The sequence below is a fragment of the Choloepus didactylus genome, chromosome 2, assembly GCF_015220235.1.
Source record: "Choloepus didactylus isolate mChoDid1 chromosome 2, mChoDid1.pri, whole genome shotgun sequence".
NCBI lineage: Eukaryota > Metazoa > Chordata > Mammalia > Pilosa > Megalonychidae > Choloepus > Choloepus didactylus.
In genome coordinates this window covers 37,581,601-37,606,879 of record NC_051308.1, presented here as the reverse complement: position 1 = coordinate 37,606,879, position 25,279 = coordinate 37,581,601, and the positions used below count along the sequence as shown (strand labels likewise).

The window sequence follows — 25,279 nt, the reverse complement described above, 5'->3', positions numbered from 1 at the left end:
AGGGGACGGTCCCTCCAGAAGTGCAATAGAGGTTTTACTAGGCAGGGAAGGTGGGGCCAGACCCTGGAATTCTTTGGAAGTCAGGGTAGTTTGTTTTTATGCTTCAAATACCAGGGAGCCATTATAGTTTCCAGAATAGGGTAGTGAAGTGACAAAAAGTGGGGTTTTTCAAAACTTAACTTGACAGTAGGACAAAAGATGGATTGTGGTAGGGAGCAACCAGAGATAAAGAACTCTAGTAATTCAGGTATGAAATTGTATGGGCCAAGATTAGGGTTCTGGGAATGATAAGGAAAAGATGAGACTTAAAGAGAAAACTCGTGGCAGGATTTCTCTCAAATCAATACTCAAATTCTCCACAATGTTTGCAGCTATTTCTTAGAATTGGCTGTGGACATACAGACAAGTAACATAGTGGCTCTGAGTACTCTTGACCACTACAGACTCCAGGGTTATAGAATTTGGCCAAGGAAAAGCTCTCTAGATGTTTTAGTAAAAAAAAAAAAAAAAAAAAAAAATCTCTGTGCAACCAGCATCTTGCCAGTTGTCTGTATTTGCAGAGTCAGCTCCATCACCATCATGGTCTGCAGCTGTTAGTAGAGCATGTGACATCTTGAATGCGCCTCCACCGGAAATCCAGGGAGTGCTGATGCCCATTTTAGGGCCTGTTACATGGCAGCGGAAATGCACATCCTTCCTAAGGATGGTGGGTGTGCTCCAGAGCCCTCATTCTGGAAAGCCCACTCAGGTCTCTCCAGAGGAACTTCAGGATAATTAATTAAATCAGTGTTTTTCAGTTCTCCTGATTAGGTATTGAACAATTCCCGGCGGATTTCCTTCCCCTGGAGAATCGGCTCACTTACATGGGAAACTATGTGGTTCTCCCTTTCTCCTGGTCTTCAGGCAGGAGAAAGCAAGTTCAGCAAGTAAGCAAATGGATTATTCATGACTTTTGACAACCCAGTCAGTAAACTGCCGTAGCTAACTGAAACTGCATTATTTACTCCCCTTCCGCAGTCTGCAGTTCCATGCTACAGGATCTACTTGTTATCCAGAAATCGAAAGGCAGGGCAGCGTCCCCTGGGAGCAAGATCTGGGGTCGCTCTGTACTGTGGCCCCCCAGGGTCCTCTTCTTGATGAGTCAGGCCAAGGCTGCAGCTGGGGAAGGCGAGAGGTGCAGCGTTACAGCTCTCCTCCCGAGAGATGACGTTTTGTCTCACTGACCCACAGTAGTCAGAACCTGTTCCAGGATGTCCTGTGCTTCCTGTCCCTCAGAAGGTGCTCTGCCCTTTACTCTTACACACATACACACACCCACTCACACACCCATTTTAACCAGTTGAAGCTCTCAGATGACAATAAATGACCGGAGAATTGTGGCCAAAATCCAGGCAAGAAAATTCTTTAAAGAATGCAAAATCCAATCAGGTTACAAAATGTTACAATCCGGATGAAGAAGTACCAAGCTGCACTGAGTTGTAATTAAGGAACATTCTATATAATTTCTATGCTTGCAGAATTATAGCATTTTATGGATAAAGAGAAAAAAATAACTGTTTATGAAAAAAAATTTAAAATTCAGTCAACTACTATAATTATCCAGCCAAAAAAAGACTAGATGTCATCCAGTTAGGAGTGGGAAGAGTTCAAGAATTCCCATCCCAAACAGGCGATAAAGCACTGAAAAATGGGTTAAAATTGGGTAAGAATGAACCATGAAAGATGCCTGAGGGCACGACGTTGGGTATTCTTTCACTTAGCAGACAAGCCCCAACCAAAAGAAAGGAATCCATAGGGTTCCCTGTGACTGAGTTGGATTATACAGAAAATAAGCAGCCCACTCACATCTCTGGTGGATACTCGCTACTCTGCAGTCTTAGCCTCTGCCCCCATTAACTTAGCCCATTTGATGTAATTAATCTGCTCCCTGTAGAGTTGCCTATATGATTCTAAAACCACTGGAAGGCATAAAATCAGCAGAGATTATGAAATATATAAAAATCTCATTAATATTTTTCTGTCAAATTTAGAAATGTTTTGTAATTATAGGTATAATTATATATTCTCTTATTGAAAAAATACAGTTTCAAATTGAAGTTCCTTGTGATTTTCATGTACAAGGTACAAGAAAGTTTGTCAACAAACTTGTTAAACTTTAACAATTTATGCTATTTATAAACATGATTTATTTTAATTTAGAAAAGCAGCTCAGAAACTAGAGAGCTTGTTTGCTGATTGCATGAGTTTGCTCTCAAGCATTTGATGCATTTAAGCGAGTCAGACAAATTACATTTTAATGTATATAAAGATATTTAAAATACAGTTATGCCTTCTACATTGCAACTTTCCCCCATCAAGATTTCCATATATTACGGGTTGGCATAAGAAATTAAATGGGAATTTTGGGGGAGTTTGGCAGAAAGCACAAATGACACACAAAGGCCAGCAAATGACACAGAAAAAGTTTAGAAACTCAGAAATGCATAAAACACATGTATAGTGCTGTATATCAATGTATTTTATCTTTCAATTCCATAAATAAACACAATTTATTTTTTAAAGTTAAAATAAGTAAAAAGTTAAAGTCTGCAAAAAGAACATGAAAGCCAGCAGACGACACACAAAGGCTAGAAATGTAGAATTATCTTTAAAATTTAGTAACTCATAAATGTATAAAATGTCTATTTTTCCCGAAGGCAAAAAGCACCTTGAACTCTGGCAAATTGGCCCTGTTTGTCCAGTGGTCTCCTTCAGAGCTTAGCCCTCCCACCAATCAGAGCAGCCTGAGGCCAATGGGAAGTGCAGGGGCCTCTGCGTTACCTGTCACCTGAGCCTGTGTTCAGTCACGGCCTGGAAGCCTGCTTCTTCTCCTGGGCCCGTGCTCCCCGGAGGCCCCAGGGATTCCCAGTTCACAGCACACAAGAGTGTGAGCAAATGCCTCCTCTACTCCCAGGTGACCCACCTTCTTGTTTCATTCTCCAACCTCAATGCACTCTGTTTCTAAACTGCCAGATTTTTTGACAACTACCCAAAACGGTAATTGGTTTATACACTTGGGACACAATTCCATTTGTCCAAAGACAGAGATTCTGAGGCAGATGCTCAATCTGCTTTTAAGATATCCTCTCTCAGGAGACTTTAATACTAATGGCAATGGGACCCCGGACACCAGCTCCTCAGCAGGGACTAGGAAATCCTGCAGCAGCAGACTCTCGGCTACAAGGAAACCTTAAAGGACTTAATGAACATTCCTGTCAAGGCACTTCCCAAAAGAGATCCCCATAGCAATAATCAGCAACACACAATTATTTAAAAGAATCCTTAATGATGATATATATTTGAAAACAGAAACTCAGATATTTAAGTTCTTCATTTTTCCCTGATAGGTAGACTGGGGACCAACAGTCCTGTTTGACCATTAGTGTTCAATAAATCGAATGCTTACTTCAGTATGTCATCTCTGTACCTTTTTGCACCAGCTGTCTGATGTCTGGTGACCCTGGAGAAATGCTTTGATTGCTTCCAAAGATAGGTGGGCTTTTCACCTGTCTGTCTCCATTGGTGATGGCTCAGATTCTGACTTTGATCAGCCCTGTGACTCTGGATTTCATGCCTGGTTTTGACATATGACCTTGTTCTGTCTCTAAGTATCTAGACACATCCCAACTCCAGTTTTATCTGTCTCAAGATGTCCATGTCTCCCCGAGTGCTAATATTAAGATTCTTCCATTGCTGGCTCCATCTGTGTGACTAGCTCTCAACCTGTCGTTCACGTATTCATCTCATCCCAAGACCCATCCCCAATGGAGCTGATCTTTCCAATCTAATGTACCCTCTCCTGCTTTCTATTTCCTCTCTCTCCCATTGCACACCATTTTAGGGCCAGGAACAGGGAAGAGAAATGTCAAAAGAAGACAGTAAGATGAAGAGAATTGAATTCCATTCCTCTCTCTTCATGCGGCCAAGAGAAAAAGAACCAATACCTAAAGAAAAGAAAAATATCTGCTGTAATACCCCTGGGCTCCCCCCATGAGAGTGTTTTCTTCTGTGAGAGTTGAGAAAATAGATTCAAAAACCAATACTGTACCAAAAGCTACCCTGATATCCAGTAGCTCCGAAGACTGTCAGCCTCACTCAAAAAACATATAACTAGCTCTGAAGTTTCTTTAAAATCTTCTAAAAATCAGAGGCATATGTGGATCTGAAAACTTTTTATGTTTACCATGGGTTTTAAAAGTCAAAAGAATTATATTTCAGTAGTGTTTGAGGGTCAGATTTGGTCAAAATAGAAAAGTTTCATAAAACGGAATAAGAAAGGTAAATGCTGAGTGGTAGTTGAAACCAATGGACAACTTCTCTGGTAAGACACCATCTTTGATTTGTTTGTCACCAAAAGGAACAATCTCCTCAAGGCCCCTTTGCTTGGGGTCATTACCCTGGAAGGGCACTGGACAGTGCCACTTCATCCACTGTATTAGAAGTGTTACTTGGGTCTTTTCAAGTTTACAAGGAACATTTGGTTACCTCCAACAACAGTGTTTTGCTAAAGACCTGAAGGAAAGAAATAGCACACAGAAGACCCAGACCTCACGGGAACTGGGAAGTTGTTCAGGACATGAGGGCAACATTTATGTCCCAATAGTAACTCCAGTACCAACCCTCCTCTCCTCCAGGACTTCTTCTCCTTTTAGTCTCTTTGCTTCTGCTAACTCCCCCTCTCTCTAGTCTCCTTTGTGATGATTTAGAGTGTCCTCCTGTCACATGGCCTGTTTGGCTGCCTTCTCTACGTGTTCTCTTAATTTGTGCAGCCACTCTCTACAGACTCTGTTTCTCACATAGAAATTCCCCATAACGGACTCATTTTGGGTCCTTCAGTTGCTATCTAATATAAAGCAACTTCACTTGGCAGAATTCTCCCAAAAGTCACCGAAGTGCCCTTCTGAGTCAGGCACCAATCTGGGGGATCTAGGTAGCAGAAACATATGGTACAAATCATTTTGCAATAATTTTCTTTGAGGAGGGTCATGAGCATGGCAGTTACTCAGAACATCTGCTCTAGTACATTGGGGTTTTATAGACACAGTTTCGATTTATTTTTATGGCAACACAATTAAGCCCAGAGATACATCACATATTATCACATTATAAGCAACTTCCTACATATAATCTTGTGGTACAGACTCATGGAAATACAATAAGCCAGCTTTGCTATCTTCTTTGAAGTCACTGATAATACATTAAGCAGGACAGGACACAAAGACATAATCCTGGGCACATCAACTTAGAAAGGAAAGAATTTTTTCAAAAGCCTAGGTGACATTAAGCTACCCTATGCATTTGGAAAGCTTGGATTTTCTGGGGGTTTTTTTTGTTTTTGTTTTTTGGGTTTTTTTTTTTAGTTAGCCATAAAGCATTTAGTATTGCCTGCACTTTAGGTTCTGCAAGTGAGCTTTAATACTATTATTGTTATTACCCAATATATCATATTACTCCAGCCAAGCAACTCCTTTCCAGGTTCAGTTTAAAGTGAAAATAAAGCTCAAGTTATTTTTTCCTTTCCATTCACAGGCTGTTCAACAGAAACTAAACTGAAGCAAGCACCAATGCACACTGCCTGCCCTATCAGTCTAGTGACCCTATCCCAAAAGGAAGCAAGGTTAGCTTGACATGTTCTCAAAGGATTGATGTTGGCTTCTACAGCCATTGCCAACTCTTCAAAGGATTCAAACCATCTGTTCAGTATATAAATCCAGAATTTGTAAGGGCATCAGACCTAACAGTTTGGTCTTTCCAAACTCCAACTTATCCCACTCTCAAGAAATGCCTTTCATAAACAGAGCTGTATTTCATATCCAAACTTTAATTTCCATCAAAGCCCTCATGCAAAATCTCTACTCCCAATAAAGAGAGACTCAGAAAGAATAGGGTGGAAGAATTTCTATTCAGGAAGACCCAGGTGTGGGGAGAAGTTTATGCTAATTGATCACCCAGCTTTTCCCATATACAAATATGCTCCAGCTTGAGAGACAACCCACTGAGTTGAGCTGAAGGACAACATCCTATAGGGTCCCCACCTGTGGCTTTAGACAGGACTCTCTGGAGACTTCAAGTACCTGTTCTCTCCTTGAGAATTTCTTCCTGCAAAGAATCCCACGCTGACAAACTTCTTGGTCTCTGATTATCTGCAATCATGCTAGGATCTGACCTAGGTGCTGGGGATACAGCAGTGAACAAAAAAGACAAAGCCCTTTAGGGCTTTCGTTCTAGTGCTTTCATTTCATGGAACTTACATTGTGCCATGTATTTTGCCACCTCTGGGTCTTTGTTGTGCTGTTGTGGCTGCCTGGAGGCCATCCCTCATCATTTCCAATTAAATAATTTCTACAGTCTTCAAAGTCCAGCTCAAATTATACCTCCTCCATGACTCCTTGCCAAACACACTCCTGTCCTTATTGCCATACTTATTATGTATATGTACTTAGCCACATATTCTCTCTCCCTAACTATAGTGAAGTCTTTGAAGGTGTGGAATGAACTGCATGTCCTTTTTAAATTTCCAGCACTGGAAAGAGTGCCCTTATTAAAAAGGGAATACCATAAACGATGGTAGCTAATAAGAATAATAATGAACCAAACAATATTTTTCCTTTCATCTGGAAAAAAAGATTGCCAATAAATCAGGATATCTTGGGAAATAGTAATTTAATCGGTAACTATTTTGTAAAAGATAACATTTCATTGCTAACTACCAACAGCGAAAGTGTACTTGATTTGGTCCTGAATACAGTTTAAATGTCTATTGTGAGATATATTTTGAATCTGCTGTCTTTAAAATGTCTTCTTTTCCCAGTCCTCAGAGCAGACAGCTCATTGATGGTTGCTTCTATTTAGCTTTCAGGTGAACTGTCTATGAATGAAAAAGTAAAAAATCTTTGGCTTTCATTCCACTTAAACTGAATAGGGCAAGGAAATCACTCAGCAGGCATAATATAGCAGATTGAGTAATAACAATAGCAATACTAAAATTTGCTTTCTGAGGATAAAATCCAGGCAATAACAAGACATGTTTTATAGATAAGAGAAAAACAGAACACCCAAGCTTTTACCAAACTCATCACAATTATGTGATCAACCTTCCAGCCAGCAGAAGGAGTACTGTGCAAACATTATTGCTAGTTTGGCTGGGATTTTTCATAGAGATCCTAAGAACCCCTGGAAACTTTTGGTAAACACAAATTAACAATAAATCCTTTATATCTAAGTGTTGCTCTAAAATTTCACCTTGCTTTCACATTCATTATCTTACTTAGTCTTTTCACAAACCCAGCAGAAAACAGAGCAAGTGCTATAGATCCTTTTGTATTTTTAGGGTAGGGAAACTGAGGCTCAATTGTTAAGATCATTATAAAGGTTTAGCCATATTAGATGAGATTCTCATCAGTGAAACAAGTCTCCTTTAAGCTATGAGAGAGCTCTCCACATTTAAATGATGGGTAAACACACAAGGCAGCTTTGCCCTATGAAAGAGATGTTGATGCTCAGTATAGAAGCATCACCAACCCACTGGACGTTCCAGTGGGCTTCTACCTGGAGTTTGCCTCATCTTCCACACATTCCCATAAATGGGTTCCAACCTTTTTCTACCTCTGGTCCTTCTTTCTCTGTTTAAAATTAAACAAAATGGAAAGGGAGTTGCTTCCAGCAAAGTGGATTGGTTTGTTTGGACCAACTCTCTCATTGACAACAAACAGGAAGAATGAAACATATGTTTGAGTCTTTTGCAATATCTGTTTGCAAGCACATAACAGCTACGAAGGCAGTGAGAACCTGTGACTTCAATATCCTGCAGAGAAGGAAGCTCAGAGGAGTGAATTCAATATTCAGGGCTTTGTTCCCCCTCAAGGCATTTGTCAAATCAAAGTAGCAGCTGAGAGTTTGAAAAAGAGCCGAGTTTTCATCACAGGGATGGGGAATAAAAATTGGAGTTTAGGACCCACAAAGGAGAAGGGGCCTTGGCAAATACTCCAAGCTTTTGGCTGAAGCACAGAAAGCTACATCCAAGGAGAACGGGTGAAGGAGAAATAGACCAGCCCTCAACAAGGACTGAAGTCCAATTTCAGAACAGCTCATTTCCTGGTTGGATTCGGGTACTCTTCGCACAACTAACTTCCTGCCAGAAGCAAAAGCAAATCTTCTCTGGAGGAAGATATCCAATACTTCTAATTATCTCTACAATTTTTCAATACAATATCCAGGACTCACACACACACAAAGAGAAATAAAACAGGCATACAAAAAGATAAGAGTTTACCCATATAATAAAAGAAAAATGACAATGCAATAGAATATACCAGAATACAATAGAATAGAACAGAAACATCTGCATGAAATCTAGTTATTGTAAATATGATGCATGTGTTCAAGAAAGTAAGTAAGATGAAGAATTTTAGGAGAGAACTGGAAACTAAAACGGAGATAAATGGAAATTCTTAACAGAAATTAAGAGCTCAATGGATGGGTTTAACGATAGATTAAATGTAGCTGAAGAGAAAATATAGGTCATAAGAAAACATCTGGACTGAAGCAGAGAGAGATGAAAGGAAAAAATTTACAAGAAAGAAAATAAGAGACATATGGAATATAGTTGGTTTTTTTTTTTTAAGTCTAACAAATGTTTAATTGGTGTCCCAGAAAGATAGATGAGATGGAATGGGGCAGAAGTAATATTTGAGGAAATAATGTCTGAGACTATTTTGAAACTGACGAAAGACTTCAAGCCACAGATTCAAGAAGCACCATCAACCCCAAGCAGGGTAAGTAAAAAGAAAACCATGCTTAGAAGCATCATAATAAAACTGTAGAACACTGAAGATAAGGAGAAACAGCCAGAGAAAAGGAACATATTACCTTATTACAGTAAGACTGACGGCTGACTTCTCAACACAAACAAATGACATCCCAGGAGGCAGTGGTATTAAATCATCAGAGAACTAAAAGAAAATATCTGACAACTTAGAGTTCTGAATACTCTAAAATTATCCCTCTAACATGAAAGCTGAATGAAGACTTTTCAGACAAGCAATAACTGAATTTGTCAGCAGAGGACTCCCACTAAAGGAAATACCAAAGGGAATTCTTCAGGCCAAAGAAAAATAATCCCAAAAGGAAAAACAACAATGACTTTGTTGTATAAAATTACATTTATATATTATATATTTTTTAAATGTCAAACATAGCATAAAAAGTCGGAATGGATAAAAGGACTTAAAGTATTCTAAGGTCCTTGCATTATCCAGGAAGTGGTAAAAGTACTAATTTTTACTAGAACATAAAATGTTTATGGATATGTATTATAATATCTAGGATAACTATTAAAAGAATACTAAAAGAATATATAGCTAAACAATAATGGAGAGGGGAAAATAAATTGTAGTAAATATTTAATCCAAATATGTGTGTACTAAACAAAAAAATGCACATAATTCAATAGGAACACAATAGACAATCCAATAAGGGAAAAAAAGGCTCAAATAGGCACTTCACAAAAGAGGATATCCAATTGGCCAATAAACTTACAAAAAGATGATCAACCTCATTAGATATTGGTGAAATGTCAATTAAAACCATAATGAGATTCCATTACACATGTACACAATAGCAAAAATCAAAAAGACTGATGAGGGCAAGTGTTGGTGGGGCTTTGAAGAACTAGAACACTCATACCCTGCTTATGGAAATCTAAATTGCTATAACTGCTTTTGAAAACTACTTGGCAGTATCTACTAAAGTTGAACATTCCTTATAGCCTAGCAATTTCACTCCTAGATATATATGCAACAGAAATGTATATATTTGATCCCAAAAGCATGTACCAGAATACTCACAGCAGCATTATTCATAATAGCTAACAATGGCATCAGTCCTTGGAAGTAGGATGGATAAACTGTGGCATACGCATACAAGGGAATACAAGACAGCAATGAAAATGAATGAAATACTGCTATACACAATGACAAAGATGAATCTTTCCAACGTATCATGTTAAGCAAATAAAGCCATGCACAAAGGAATACATATTGTATAATTCCAATTAATTTTTTTAAACGTACAGGCAAAACTACTGTGTTAGAAGTTATAATAGGGGTTCACCCTTGGTGAAGAGGGATGTCCGTGTTTGGGAGGGGACATGACAGGTTTCTGGGGTGTTGGCATAGGTGATAGTGGTGGTTACAATGGATATGTTCAGTTTGTGATGCTGTGCATTTGATTTGTGCAATTTATGCATGAAAATTATAATACATATAAAATTTATTTAAAAACAAAAATAAATGAAAATTAAATCTCTGGAAACCTCTTTACCACAATCTTTGAAAATATTCATTTCTTTTACCTAGATAATGATAATTTACCCTAAGGAAATAATTTTAATGAAATATATTCCATGGTATGCATGTCCTAGGTTTTATATAGCTATACCTCCAGTTTTGTATACCAATTTTGTTTCCATTATAAACAATGCTATGGTAAACATGTACAGCTGTCCAGAAGTTTTCTTTATGTAAAATTACTTCCCTAGGATAAATTACCATTGAAAATATTTATGAAGAATATATAATAACATAAAGATTAGTGTTAATAAGGTAAAGTAGAAGAAAGCAGAGAGTAAAATCATAGAGCAAATATTACCATACTATGTTAACCAGAAAAAGTAAAGAAAAACTATTACAAGGAAAATACATCAAAATGCCATCAGTGATTATAATTGTCTTGGTTTAGTGAAACTATGGGTAGGATTTTTTTCCTCTTTTTTTCATTTTTTATTATTTAGAATTTTTATACTAAGTATGCAGTGCTTTTTAATAGTAAAAATATATAAACTCATGTTACTAAAATGGAAAACTATTATTTGTCAAAGAATCCACCTGAATTCCTGCCCTAGCCTAATTATCCCTTCCCTTCCCCAGGGGCTTTGACCTTGAGCTGGTCTTGCATTGCTCATTAGTGAGCCTCAAAACTCAAACACTTCTTGCTTTGAATTTTATGTTTTAGAACTCACAGCTAAACCACGGTGACAGGGTACACTGTAGCATCTTTTCAGTTCTCTCTTCTAATCTCCCTAGTAGGGAAACCCATCCAAGCCAATTTGAGGTCCTACAATTCATGGCATATAATTTTAAAGCACTGCAGTGTTTGAACACATACACAGACAGAACTCATTAGGTGGTAGAATTTGTTGGAAAGAAAATAGCATGTCATCTGATCCATAAAATGGCCACCAAAACAAATTCTTCCTGATGCTCCCATCAGTTCCTGGGAAAGTCACAATGTTTCAGGCACAAATTCATTTCCCTGACCCTCTAAAGTAGTTAGTGCATTGCCATGGCAGGATCTAGGTTTTAGGAGATTTTTACAAATTTATGCATTTCAAACCTTTTTATCTGAGTCGATGCCTGGGAGTTGAGAAAAAGAGGTACATAACTACAAAAATAACTTCATTCATCATTGGCAGGAAACCTGCTGAGAAACTGAATTTCTGAAACTTTTCAGAGAATTTCTGTGGAAAACCCAGAGTCAGTCTGTTCCAACCATGTATCCTGTTTCCTTATGAGTCATCCCATTCATTCACTGCTCAGACCATCCTTGAGTGCCAATGTTGTGTAAGACACTGTGCCAGGTACTGGATATAAGGGAAATAAAAGAAATTTCCTCTACCTTTAATGAGCTCAGAGTCTGGAGCAAGGAACAGGTAAGTCAACAGATTCTCAAGTCAGTGGGGTCAGGGCCATGATGGACATCAGCAAAGTGTTTGGGGATCTCACAGGAGGGACTATAAATTTTCTTACGCTATGCAATAGATTACCACAAACTTAGCAGCTTACAATAATACATATTTATTATCTCACATTTTCCATGGGTCAGGAGCCCAGGCACAACTTACATAGGTCCTTACCTCAGGGTCTCATGAGGCTTCTAGCTAGATATCAGCTCCCCACCCTGGTTTTGACAGAATTTAGGTTGCAGCTGTAGGACTGACATTCCACTTTCCTGCTGGCTGTCAGCAGGGACCACTTTCAACTCCTAGCGGCAACCATAGTTCCATGACACCTCACAATATGGCAGCCTCACAATATGGCAGACTACTTCTTAAAGCTGGTGGGAGCATCTCACTGAATTCTAGACCCTCTTTTATGAGCTTGTCTGATTAGGGCAGGCCCACCTAAAATAATCTCCCTTTTGATTAACTCAAAGTCAACTGATTATAGAGACTTTAATTACACCTGTAAAATCCTTTCACTTTTGCCATATAATATAACCTAATCATAGGGATGATATCCATCTTATTCACAGGTCCTGCCCACACTCAAAGGGAGAAGATTATATAGAATTTATACACCAGAGGGCAGGAATCATGGGGACCTTCTTAGAATTCTGACAACTACAGGCACCTTCCCTGACATGGCAGTGGCAGTAGCTTCCTAGATAACTTGACATCATAGAGCAAGTATTGAAAGAGAGCAGAAAGAGGAAAAGGATGTTCTAATCAGAGTTACTAGCAAGTACACAGATAGTAAATGAGAAACATAGTAAACTTGAAGAAAATCATCAAGCTGTTTGGGTTTCTAACTTAAATGACTAGATGAGCTATCATTCTAGAGAGAGATGGATTTCAGTGAGAGTTCATCTTTAGACATGTTGAATTTATCTATGGACCATTCATGGAAAAATGATCAGAGGACTGAAGGAGATATGAGTCTATAGATCAGAAAAGGAGACTGGGAGAAAAAGTACAGACAAGGGCTATCCGTACAAAGTGAATAGTCAAGCCCTAGTAAAGGAAGAAATCGGTCAGCACATGCGTATAGAGAAGCCGCCCAAAACCAGGACCTCAGGATACCACTATTCAAGGGTCGGACAGTGGAAGACAAGACTGTCAAGAAGCCAACTGCATTTATTCTGATGGTTTCTCACCTTTCTCAATCAAACTAGAAACAATTATGAACATCTCATGTGATGAGAAATAGAAGAAAACTCTCTAGACATGAATCTTTGTCTATGAAATAGATGTAGAAGTCAAATAGCCTAACTTCATGGATGAAACTGTGATGAAGAAAATGGCACTGAGTCTTTTGACAGAAGCATTGTTCTAATAGGAAACCAGGCTTCTGTTCCTCCTCTGAAACCACCACTCAGCAGTATGTGAGGTTAGTGACCTCATTTATTCTCTACAAATCTGGTTGCACATCTGTTCAATGAAGTCATGAATATGTGCTTCCTCCTCCCAGGGATACAGGAACTTTAACGAAAGAGTGGCTGAAGCATATAGTGCGGTAGATAAGAGAATCCTTGTAAATTCAAGCTGTAAGGAAATCCTCCTGAACTCTCTCCAGCTCCAGCATCATATTTCCAAATGCCAACTAGGCAACTCCACCTAGAAGTGCTTCATTCAGTTTCCTCAACTCGACATGTTTAAAACTGAACTCACCATCCTCCCATCAGAAAAAAGAGAGAGAGAGAGAGAGAAACTAATATTCATCTTGTATTCCCTCTTCTAGTAAAGACACCTCCATCAATCCAGGCTACGAAGAGAGAAGCCCAAGGATCCTCCTTACTGCTGTTATTTCTTCGACCTCCCCTCGCCCCACTGGTCACCACATTCCATTGTTGCCACTTCAGCAGTGTCTCCCCGACCCAGCACGTCCTATCCAATCCCACATCCACTGCCTTAGGACAGGCCTCTTCATCCGAAACCTGGACCATTACGATGGCCTTCCTGCCTCAAATGTCTCCCAACAGCCAATCTTGCTCCATGATGCTGCTGAAGTTATCATTCAGAAAAACAAAGTTTATCAGAGCATTCCAGATTATGAGCATTCACTGACCCTAAATTTCCACAGGATTAAGTCAAATTCCATAGCTTGGTATTCAAGCAGTTTACAATAGCCCAAGGATATAATCAAGGACTAAGTTTCCTTCAGATTTCTACTTTGCCATGCTAGGTGTATCCTCCTGAGACTTAATTTCCTTCATTCTAACAAAACAGCTGTTATAAATCTTGATACCACATGCAGATATGACAACATACAGCAGATAAAGAGGGACTTTTTTAGACAGTCTTTTTTGATTGAGGAAACCCTTTCCCAGGAGACCCTGTCCAACCTTCTCTCATGTCTCCTTGGTCAGAACTGTCTATCTTCTCCAGGGATAAATCAAGCTCTCGTAAGGAAAATTCAGCCATCTTAATGAGCTTGGACCAATGAGAGACCACCTTTAGGACTGGGTTGGGGCCACTTTTTTGGCAGCACCTGAGCACAATGGAGGTTCTACTATGAAGGAAAGCAGGTGACTAGCTTTGGAGTAGGTGACCAACAGTGTCTGCTGTACTACCAGCTGATCAGTCATCCAGGTCTTCACTGCATACCATCCCAGGAATTATCATCACAGCATTTGCTTAATGAAAGTACTGAGAGAAGGGCAAAGAATTTGCAAATATTAATTTCTTCACCATGAGAGGCACTAAACAGATCTGCTAGTCTAGTCCCTGTCCATTCAGAAGCTGAGTCTTGACTAAAGAAAAAATGGGTTAACACTATACCTAAAACCAACAGTAACTGCTGCCTGGATAATTTCTTACTAGGAGCTGTGCTGTAACTGCACTGTGAAAAGCACATTCATTTAAATTATATGGTGCCTTTATCAATATGTGCAGAGTTTTACTGCCTCAATAATGAGATACATGTCAGTGAATCGCCTACTTTTTGAAAATCTAGTCTGTTAACTGGGATAAAATAAGAGATAATATTCTTAAAGAGAAAATCTCATTTCTTCCTTGCATGATCCAGTCCCAGCATCTAACTCTGCCTGAGATTTATTCAACCAAATTTCCTTCATAAGCTCCCTGTCCCCCTGTTCACTGGTTTGATGCCTTGAGGCATTTGACTCTACCCTTGTCACCAAAAAGTACTCATGGAGCACTTGCTTTCTACCTGGTGCTATAAATGACTTAAATGAACCCATTTCGTTTAATCCTCAAATGTGTTGGTTTGGATGTATCATGTCCCGCAGAACACCATGTTCTTTAATGCAATCTTGTGGAGGCAGATGTACTAGTGTTGATTAGTTTGGAATCTTTGGATTGGGTTGTTTCCATGGAGATGTGACCCTCCCAATTGTGGGTAATAGCTTTGATTGGATTGTTTTCATGGAGGTGTAGCCCCACCCATTCAGTGTGGGTCTTGATTTAATCACTTGAGTCCTATAAAAGAACTCACAAACACAAGGACCTCCCTGAGGCTTAGAAGGACATTTTGGAGATGGCCGTCGAAAGCAGACTTTTGCTAACACTTTGGAGATACTAGCCCAGAGTTTGCCCCGAGAAGCTAAGCCTAGAGACATTTTGGAGAACGCCATTTTGAAACGCAACCTGGGAGCAAGAAAATGCCAGCCACGTGCCTTCCCAGCTATCAGAGGTTTTCCAGACGCCATTGGCCAGTCTTTGGTGAATATATACTTGTGTTGATGCTATAATTAGGACATTTTCATGGCCTTCAGACTATAAATTTGTAACCACATAAACCCCCTTTATAAAAGCCAATCCATTTCAGGTATTTTGCATAACAGCAGCATTAGCAAACCCGAACACTCAAACAATCCCATTAAGTAGAAACTACTTATGCCCCCAATTTACAGACAAAAAAAACAAACAAAACAAAAACAAAAAAAAAAAACTGAGGGTTTCTTCCAGGGAAGACGGCAGAGCAGGGAGCTCCAGGACTGACTCATCTTCCAAAATAAGCTAATGGACAGGCAGGAACTATCTGAAACAACTGTTCTGGGACCCCAGAGGCCAGGGGAGCACTGTACAGCATCCCATGAAAGAGCTAGGCAAAGAGGCTGAGAAACTGGTAAAAAACTGGGGAGCTCGCTCCATGGCAACTGCCAGCTCCCCACTCTCAAGGTGGGATGCATTAAGGTTCGGCCCTGACTGGATGCTGTGGACAGAGAGGGATACGGAAGTCCCCTTCCACAAGAATGGGGGAAGGGTGCAAGGCACTGCTGAGTACTGCTTACGGGTTTTGACTGGTGAATTCAGTTCGCTGGGTCATGGCTCTGAGATGCTGTTTTGGCCTGCTCTGGACAGGGACCACAGAGGCCCACTGCTTCACCCCTTGTCAGGGACAGGGGTGGAGTCAGTAGAGGTTTAAAGTCATAGCACCTCCTTAGGGCTGAGGACAGTTTGTTGAAGGGCGCCATTTAATAGGCAGACCAGGAAAGCACAGAGTCAGGGAACCATCAAAAAGGCTTTTTAGTGTCTTTCCTCACCCTCTCCCCAGGGCTCTTTGGAGCTGGTCTGCGTCCCTTTTGTGGGCCCCTGGCACTGTTTTAGCTAGGAAATACAGACTTAGGAAAGTCCTCTCTGGTATGACCCTCCCCCAGAATTTGCCCTCTTGGATAAAGCAATGAGAAGAGGCAATGACAGGCAACTAGAGAGGCAAAACAAAAACAAGCAGAACAGATCAAGATTCCCAGACAAGGGAGAGAGGAAAGGAAGCTTTCTCCTGGGGTAGAAACAATTACACAAACAGCACAATCTGAAAAACTGTACCACATACCTAGGGTGAGAATCAGATGAAGAACTGAATTGTCAAGGTCTAGAATGAGTTGAACCAAGGGTCAAAGAGAGCCTTAACCAAAGGCAATCAATAATAAAACCCTTGTCCATCAACTGACTAGTAGATAAGCAAATTGTGGTGTATATATACCTATATACACACACACATGCACACAAATATACACACAAATATACACACACATATACACACGCAGATATGTACGCACACAGATATATACAAACACACACAATGGAATATTATGCAGCTGTTAGAAAGAATAAAGTCATGATTCATTCAACATGGATGAACCTTGAGGACATTATGTTGAGCGAAATAAGCCGGAAACAAAAGGAAAAATACTGTATCATCTCACTGATATGAACTAACTATAATGAGCAAACTCAGAGTTAAATTTGAGAGCACAGATAATCAGGAGATAGAAAGAGAGCACAGATCGGGCAATCGATATTTAAGGAGTACAGAATATTCAATAAGGTTTTGTAAAGGTTTGGAAATAGCACAACACTGTATGAGGGAAGCACAGTTCTGTAAGTGTAATTAACAAAGCTGAGTGTGAGTATGGTTGAAAAAGGAAGTCTAGAATTGTATATGTCACCAGAAGGTAAGCTAGAGGATAAAATCTGGGACTGTATAACTTAGCAAAACCTAGAGAGGACAATGATGGTGGTTAATTGTATAAATATAAGAAAACTAGAACAAACATATGTCACTATTACAAGGTGTTGATAATAGGGTGTGTGCTGGTTTGTATATAATATGTCCCCCAGAAAAAGCCATATTCTTTAATGTAATCTTGTAGGGGCAAATGTATTAGTGTTGATTAGATTGGAATTCTTTGATTGAGTGTTTCTATGGAGATGTGACTCAATCAGCTGTGTACGAGAACTTTCACTGGATTATCTCCATGGTGGTGTTGCCCCACCCATTCCGGGTGGGTCTTAATCGGATCACTGGAGTGCTTTAAAAGGAGGCACACAGGTCCAGCTGCTGGCTGCAGATGAGAGACAGTTTGAAGATGGCTGTTAAAAGCAGACTTTTGCTCTGGAGAAGCTAAGAGAGGACAAATGCTCCAAGAGCAATTGAGAGTGACATTCTGAAGAGCAGCTGCAGCTAAGAGAAGACAAAACACCCCCAGAGCAACACCTTGGAGAATGCCATTTTGAAATGCGACCTGGGAGCAAGCGGACACCAGCCACGTGCCTTCCCAGCTAGCAGAGGTTTTCCGGATGGCAATGGCTTTTCTCCAGTGAAGGTACCCTTCGTTGATGCCTTAAGCTTGGGCACTTCATGGCCTTAAGACTGTAACTTTGTAACCAAATAAACCCCCTTTATAAAAGCCAATCCATTTCTGATATTTTGCAAAAGGGCCGCATTAGAAAACTGGAACAGGGTGGTATAAGGGAAAAATACAATTAATGTAAACTAAGATCTAGTTAACAGTAAAATTATAATATTCTTGCCTTAATGGTAACAAAGGCACTACACCAAAGCTAAATGTCAATAATAGGGGATATAACAGATATGGGATTTTTTTCTACAAGAGAAATGAGAATACTCTCATATTAACTGCAGTGCTGAATGCATAACCATGTGGTTATACTAACAGCCAGACACTAAATGACAAATACTGTATGATCTCACTGATATGAAGTAATTATAATAAGCAAACTCATAGCATTTGTATCTAGAATATAGGTTATCAGAGCATAGAATGGGGGTAGAGAATGGCGAACTGATGCTTAATTTGTGCAGAATTTCTATTTATTTTGATTGTAAATGTTTGGAAATGGATGGTGGTGATGGTAATACATTATTGAGAGTAAATTAACAGTGCTGAGTCATGTTGGTGATGGTCATTGAAAGGGAAAGTTTTGGGTCATGTATGTTACTAGAAGGAAAGTTGGAAGATAAAATATGGGACTGTATAACACAGTGAACCCTGTTGTGGACGATGACTGTGGTTAACAGTACAAATATAAGAATGTTCTTCCATGAACTAGAAAAGATGTACAATACAAAAGGTATTAATAATAAATTTGTATTTGGGGGAAAATACACCTAATGTAAACTATGGACTATAGTTAACAGTAATATTTCAATATTCTTTCATCAGTTGTAACAAAGGTACCACACCAATGCAAAGTGTCAACAATGGGGGGTATATGGGAACATTGTATTTTTACATGTCTTTTCTGTAAACCTACAACTTCTCTAATTTTTTTTTTTAAATAATTTAAAAAAAACATTATGCTAAGTGAAAGAAATCAGACATAAGGTACTACATATTGTATGATTTCATTTATATAAAATGTAAATATAAATAAATCTACAGAGACAGAATTAGATTAGTGGTTATGTAGAGCTGGGGAGGACAGAGGGATTGAGAGATGTCTGCTAAGGGATGTGGGGTTTTCCTTTTTGGAGGAATGAAACTGTTCTAAAATTGATTGTAGTGATGAATGCACAACTGTGATTATAATGAATGCCACTGATTGTACACTTTGGATGGATTATATAGTATGTGAATATATCTCAATAAAACTGCTTTAAAAAAACGGGCTTAAAGAGTGACTTGGGTCCAACGTCAAAGGTCACACAGTTAAAAAAAAGCAGACCCAGGATTCAAAATCAGATGCCTATGATCCTGATGCTGAATGTGTACTGGCTTAGCTGTGGATCGCTGTCCACTGGCCCTTCACAGATGTGTTGGGACTGGAGGTGGCGGCTCTGGGTTCGGGGCAGCGCCCGCCTGCACCCTGCTGCCCATGTCCCCTCACAACCCAGCATAAGAACTTCAGGACAAAAACAGACTGAGGAACTGAAGGGACAAGGAATTAGTCCTAAAGTACACTTCATGAAGTAGACCACTGGGAACTCCTGGGTACATCTGGACTTATACATGCAGTGGCCAACAATCAGGACAACTGGATTTTGAGGATGGGTCAGTCCTGAAATCATTTCTTTCTGAAACCGAGATGTTGTCACCTGAAAACAGAGCAAAATGCTTTGAAAAGGATGAGGCTATTCAGGCAGCCCATGAGGCTGTGGCACAGGAAGGGTAATGTGGGTAGGTAAAGTAAACTTTCATTTTATTCTCTTTTACAACGTGGATGGCCACCTCTATGAACTTGAAGGACAAATGACTTTCTCAGTGAACCATGGTGCCAGTTCAGAGGACTCGCTATTGCAGGATGCTGCCAAGGTCTGCAGAGAATTCAGAGCCTGAACAAGAAGTTCACTTTTCCAATATGGCCCCCTCAAGGCAGCCTAATGCACCACAGAGGGACTTACCTTTTTTTCCTCTTCCCTTCAACGTGAAAATGTACACCTATCAATACAGTATAAAATGGTTCAGTACTTGTAAAGCACAACCGTCCTCCATCAGTTGTGCAGAAATGCTCTTATCCTGAATCACACCCACGCACTAGCAGCTCAACAGTTGATTGAGCTAAGTTTGGTGTAAGCTTCAGTTGGCAAAGTATTTTCCCCCAGATTCACTATTTTATGTCTTGTACCTCATTATCTACTGCTTTAAATGGCTACTTTGGTTTGTGTCTGTAAGTTGAGGCCTTGGACGTGGTTAATTGCTTGCCATTAAGAGCAATAAAATTTTTCTGTTGATGAGGAAAAAAAAAATAATGGCATCCTATTTGAATGCTGAGCCCTTTCTGTTTCATAGTGTTGACTCTGGGGATCAAGGTATCATCTTGATGGATATAAGCTAAGCAAGTTATAAGCAAGATCATTCAGCATGTAGTTAGGTCTGGAAGACATGATTCACTCTGCAAAGTATCTGAATCCATGCGATATTGAATGTGATCTCCTGGAGCTCTACTGTACTTCAGAATGTGTGCGAATTATGTAAGTAAACTATTCATAAAACCTTGAGAACAAAAGGAAATTTAGAGGCCATCTGGAATTCCTGTCTCCAAAATAGAATGCATACATGCAAAAACCTTGAAGATGATCATGCAGCCTTTGTTTAAACAGTCCATGACTATGAGCACCCTCAAACTCTATGAAGGCCGAGCCATTGTTAGACAGCACCAGTTGTATTTTTATAACACCCCCACCCCATGCCAGCTATGGTCTGGAGTCCGTTCACCACAATTCAACTGGGGAATCTCAGAGCAAGTTCCTCCTTCATGTTCTTCAATTCTAATTATCTCATTTCCACTCTAAAAAACCATAGGCATAGTCATGTCTTTAATTTATACCCTCATTGACTGCACACATCTCAAGTGCTTAGAGGCAACAATGGCCCCACAGATATCCACATCCTCTTAAAGTATGTTTGTGCAGCAGGAGGCACCACACATCTCCCCTGTCCTACACCCACAATCATGTTTAATAAACAGTCCTTTCATATCAGGTTAAACCCCATCCCATTCCCCACATAAACTATTCCAAAGCATTTTTAATAGCCTAAGGCTTCCCATAGTCTTTGCCTTCCTCACTCTCTGGAAAATGACAATGCCTCAAAATACCTCTATAATTTCATCTATTCTTGCTTCTCCCTTCAGAGGAAGAAGTGCCTGTCTCTGTCATAATCGAGCTCTTTACTTAAATCCTTAGTCCTATTTCCTCTAACTTTCTCTACAACCTAGCTTCATCAACTATCTCCTCTCTAGGATTTTCAGTCTCTTTATCCCCACTAGCTGTTTTCTCTTTGCCTAAAATATATGTCTGCCATCCTAAAACAAACTAAATCAGAAACTTCCTCTTTATTCTGTATTCCTTTGAGAGCTCCTCCTTTTCTGGCAAGTTTTCTTTGTTCATGAACTTGAAAGGTAGGAATGCCCCAAGATTCTATACTCTTCTATCTCTGCACTGTCTCCCTTGTTGAATATATTGACTCATGGAATTCCAGCTCTCATGTATGTGGATAATTGCCAAATCCATGGATCTTACCCAAACTGTTCTTCCAAAACCTATTCCTATATTTCCCTGACCCTAGTACATCTCCACATCTCCCATGGATACTTCATCAGCATACCTAACTAACTCCAAAGTCAAATTCATGACATACCCACCAAAGCTTCCCTGGTAGGCTTAGAACCTCATAATCATAGAATTAGAAACCTTGGAACTAACCCAAGCCATTAAATTTTTTTAGATGAAAAAAGTAAGGACCAAAAAGGTTGAATCTTTGTGCTCTCCTTCTCCCATGATTCCTCTGCTGAGAAAGTTCCTACCAATTCCAACTACAAACTATTTCTGGTCCATCTTATTTGCTCTGGGCATTGGTTCAGACAATCATTATATCTCTCCTGGACTACAGCAATAGCTTTATAATTTATCTCCCACCTGCACTGTTTGTCACTCATCCCTTCCTGCACAGTGTTAATTTTATTCAACATCTATGATACATGAACACATGTGGGTGTACATCTTTGGCACTATGCCTACGCCTTGAGCTCAGATGTAAAAAGACACTCTACTTTCAAGTGTGGTACTTAAGACACTTAAGTCAAACTGTAATGGAAAAGGAGGATTGGGGAAGAACCCTTGTAAGAGGGACATACTGACTCGTGAGCCAAGTTTTCCAGGAAGGTTAGGAATTAGACAGTTGATGACTAAAGGAATACAATTCAAGAAAGTTCATGTAGCAAGATCAAAGGCATAGAGTAAATGATACATTGGTGATTTGTAAGGATTTCATTATGGCTGGAACAAAGACCCAAGATGGCGGCAGGGAGGGGTGGGTAGAGGGCAACAACAAAGACCTGGTAAATATGGGTGGGTATACAAGATCAGGTCACAACGCAATGGGATGGACTCTGAAGGATTTTAAGCAGGATATATGACAATCAAATTAGCGAATTAGAAAGATAATTTAGTCAGAAGTGTGAAGGATAGGTTAAAAGCCAACACACAAAATTAGGAACATTAATGTCCTCTCTAAGAGAGAACAGACAAAGAGGAGGGGAGAAAAGGAAGCACAAAACTCAAATTGAGGTCTTGCTGGGACATTTTGCAGAACAAAAGAGGGTAAAGAATTCAAGGGTTTTAAGAATAAGATAATTTAAATTTAAATCAAGGGTTGGGAACTTACAGTCTGCAGGTAAAGTCTGAACTACTATCTGTTTTTTTCCATGGACTGAAAATTAAGAATGGTTTTTGCATTTTTAAATGGTTGAGAAACATCAAAAGAAGACAAATATTTCATGAAACATGAGAATTATATGAAATTCAAGTGTCAGTGTCAATAAATAAAGTTTTATTACAGTATAGGAAAACCCACTCAACTTACTTATTGTCTGACCGCTTTCGAGCTACAGTGGCAGAGTTGAGTAGCTGAACCAAAACCATATGACTTGCAAAGCCAAAAAATATTTATTATCTAGTCCTTTACAGAAAAAGTTTGGCAGCGTTTGGTTTAAATGATAAACCATCAGTCCTTCACCACTTAGTAACACGGGGAAAATATGTGAGACAGAGGTCTCCATGAGGTCTAAGGGTAAGTGCGATAAGAGTAAGGAATGTTGAAAGGGCTGAAAGGATAAGAGAGCCAGATGCAGGAGAGAAAGGGGTAGAGCGGTTCTAAATGACGGACTGAATTACACAAGAAGCCTCTCTTACTTCCATTTTTAAAGCAATGAATCTGAGGCTACATCAACATGTTTTGCTTTTGACTACCAAACCCCACTTACTGCCTGTAGCTCAAAACAGCAATGAACAAAATCATGTTTTCACTTGCCCATCTATTAATTCTTCTGTTGTAAATGACAACATTAATACCAATAGCCTTGAACCACTGAAAATGTTTGGATTAAATTTAAAATCTTCCAAATCATCACTGGAAGTCTCCTAAAATGAAATCAAGGTATAAAATCTTCATTAAAACAGCAGAATGATTCTCTAGGACAAGACGAAAAACAACTCAAAACTCTTGAATTTGCTAAACGTTATTCCCATAGCTAAAAATAATCCACATTTACTCTATCTCCCTAACCTTTGTTCCTGAGCATAGAAATGGGTTTTCTTTGAAATCTCTTGAGTTGGAAGCTCTTTATTGATAGGAACTATAGGTAGCCTCCATCTCTTTCATCTGGTCCCCCCAGCAACTCATAGGAAGATCTTCCTGCAATATATAAATTCTGTTCAGGGACTGATTACAGTCAGTGGTCCAGGGAGAGAAATACCCCTTCATCTCAATGCTTTCTGGATTAGAGCAGAACAGTCTACATTTTCCAGGATTAAAGTGATCATAACCACAAGGCGATTTGGCAGCTAAATGAGCTACTGCTCATCATCCAGCTTTGCATAAGAAACAGCATGATGCTCAGGCAAAGGATCAAGGACAAATTGTTGCCTCTCATTCTATGGACACAGAAAGGGATGGAATGATGCTTCACCACTTGAAGTGTCATCAGTGGAACCCACATCCAGGAATTTAAAGCCAGCAGCAAAACGAGATACTGGTCTTAACTACAAAGAATTTGGGGCAATAGAAAATGGATTTTTACACCATCGAGATTAAAAAGACTCATACTCATATATTTCCACCAAAAATAAGCAAAAGAGCAGCAAGTTCTGCCTGCTTAGCAGTCCAAATAAGAAATTTCATAGATTAGAACTGAAATGTTATTGCACGGGCTACGTTTCCAACTTATAAAATCACCATCCATTTTGCAAAATGCAAAAGAAAAAAGGCATTCCTGAAAATAGGAGGGAGCTCACCTAACTGCCTGCAAAGTCACAAGCAAAATAGATCTCTTCACTCTGTCATGTCCTAGAACCTTGCTGCACCTCTGACCATGGCCTACCCATCTCTCGGCTCATTAAGTGCCTTATTCATCAGGAACAAGCCTTACTCAAGTCAAAGGTGGAACTTTATTCCAGTTCCAAGAGCACCAAATTGCCTCATTAGTTTTCAGTTGCCGATGGCAAGCCAGAGGTCCCCGAACCTGTCTAGAACTGAAGAGAACTCATAGATCCTTCCATCAGAGATTGCATCAGAATCACCAACAGATGAAAAATACATTGACATTATGTAACTCAAGGGTCAATCTGAGATAAAGGGAACCACAACTATGTGAAAACATTTAAACTGTCAGTCATGCCTCTTTGCCATGTTTTTCTCTCACTAGCCCTAGACCTTGAGAGATTTAGTTTAAAATATTTTTTTCATATCACAAAAAAATATAAATGTCAAGAGAAAAAAATTATAGATTTTCCAGTTGCTCTTGCCTCTCTCTCTGCAAAAGTGTGTAAGAACTCAGGGAAACTGAAGCAATTTACAAGTGGCATTTCAGTCAGTCTCATAACTGTGACTGTCTCAATAGATCTTTCTAAGAAAGTCTCAACAGTTAAAAATTCCTGTTAAAAGGGGCTTGCAGGAATATACAGAAATCATTGCCCAGCTCCTCTTTTTGAGTCTGACATTCTTTACCTGGTTCCACCATCACTCAGGACCTGCTGTGACAATGTTTCCCCTCTGGGTCTGCAGACCTGCCATGCACAACAGGGTCACAGAACAGAACCCAGCCACGTTGCTGATCCAGCTGGCAGACATGCTGTTCTGGTGGGTTTGGTGGGTGGGACAATCCCCCAAGCAAAGTCCCGAGAGGGCCCCAGGGCACCTGCACTCGACTCAAGGAGGCAGCTTCCAGGGGAAGAACCTGGTTGCACTACCTGATGGGGAA

At 39.6% G+C, this 25,279-nt stretch overlaps 2 pseudogenes; one reads left to right on the top strand and one right to left on the bottom strand.

Moving 5' to 3' along the window:
- Nucleotides 1-13,758, bottom strand: part of LOC119511446 — a 44,886-nt pseudogene extending 31,128 nt beyond the window's left edge.
- A 3,431-nt stretch (nt 13,759-17,189) lies between these two features.
- On the top strand, nt 17,190-19,857 carry LOC119511441 (annotated as a pseudogene).
- The last annotated feature ends 5,422 nt before the right edge of the window (nt 19,858-25,279 follow it).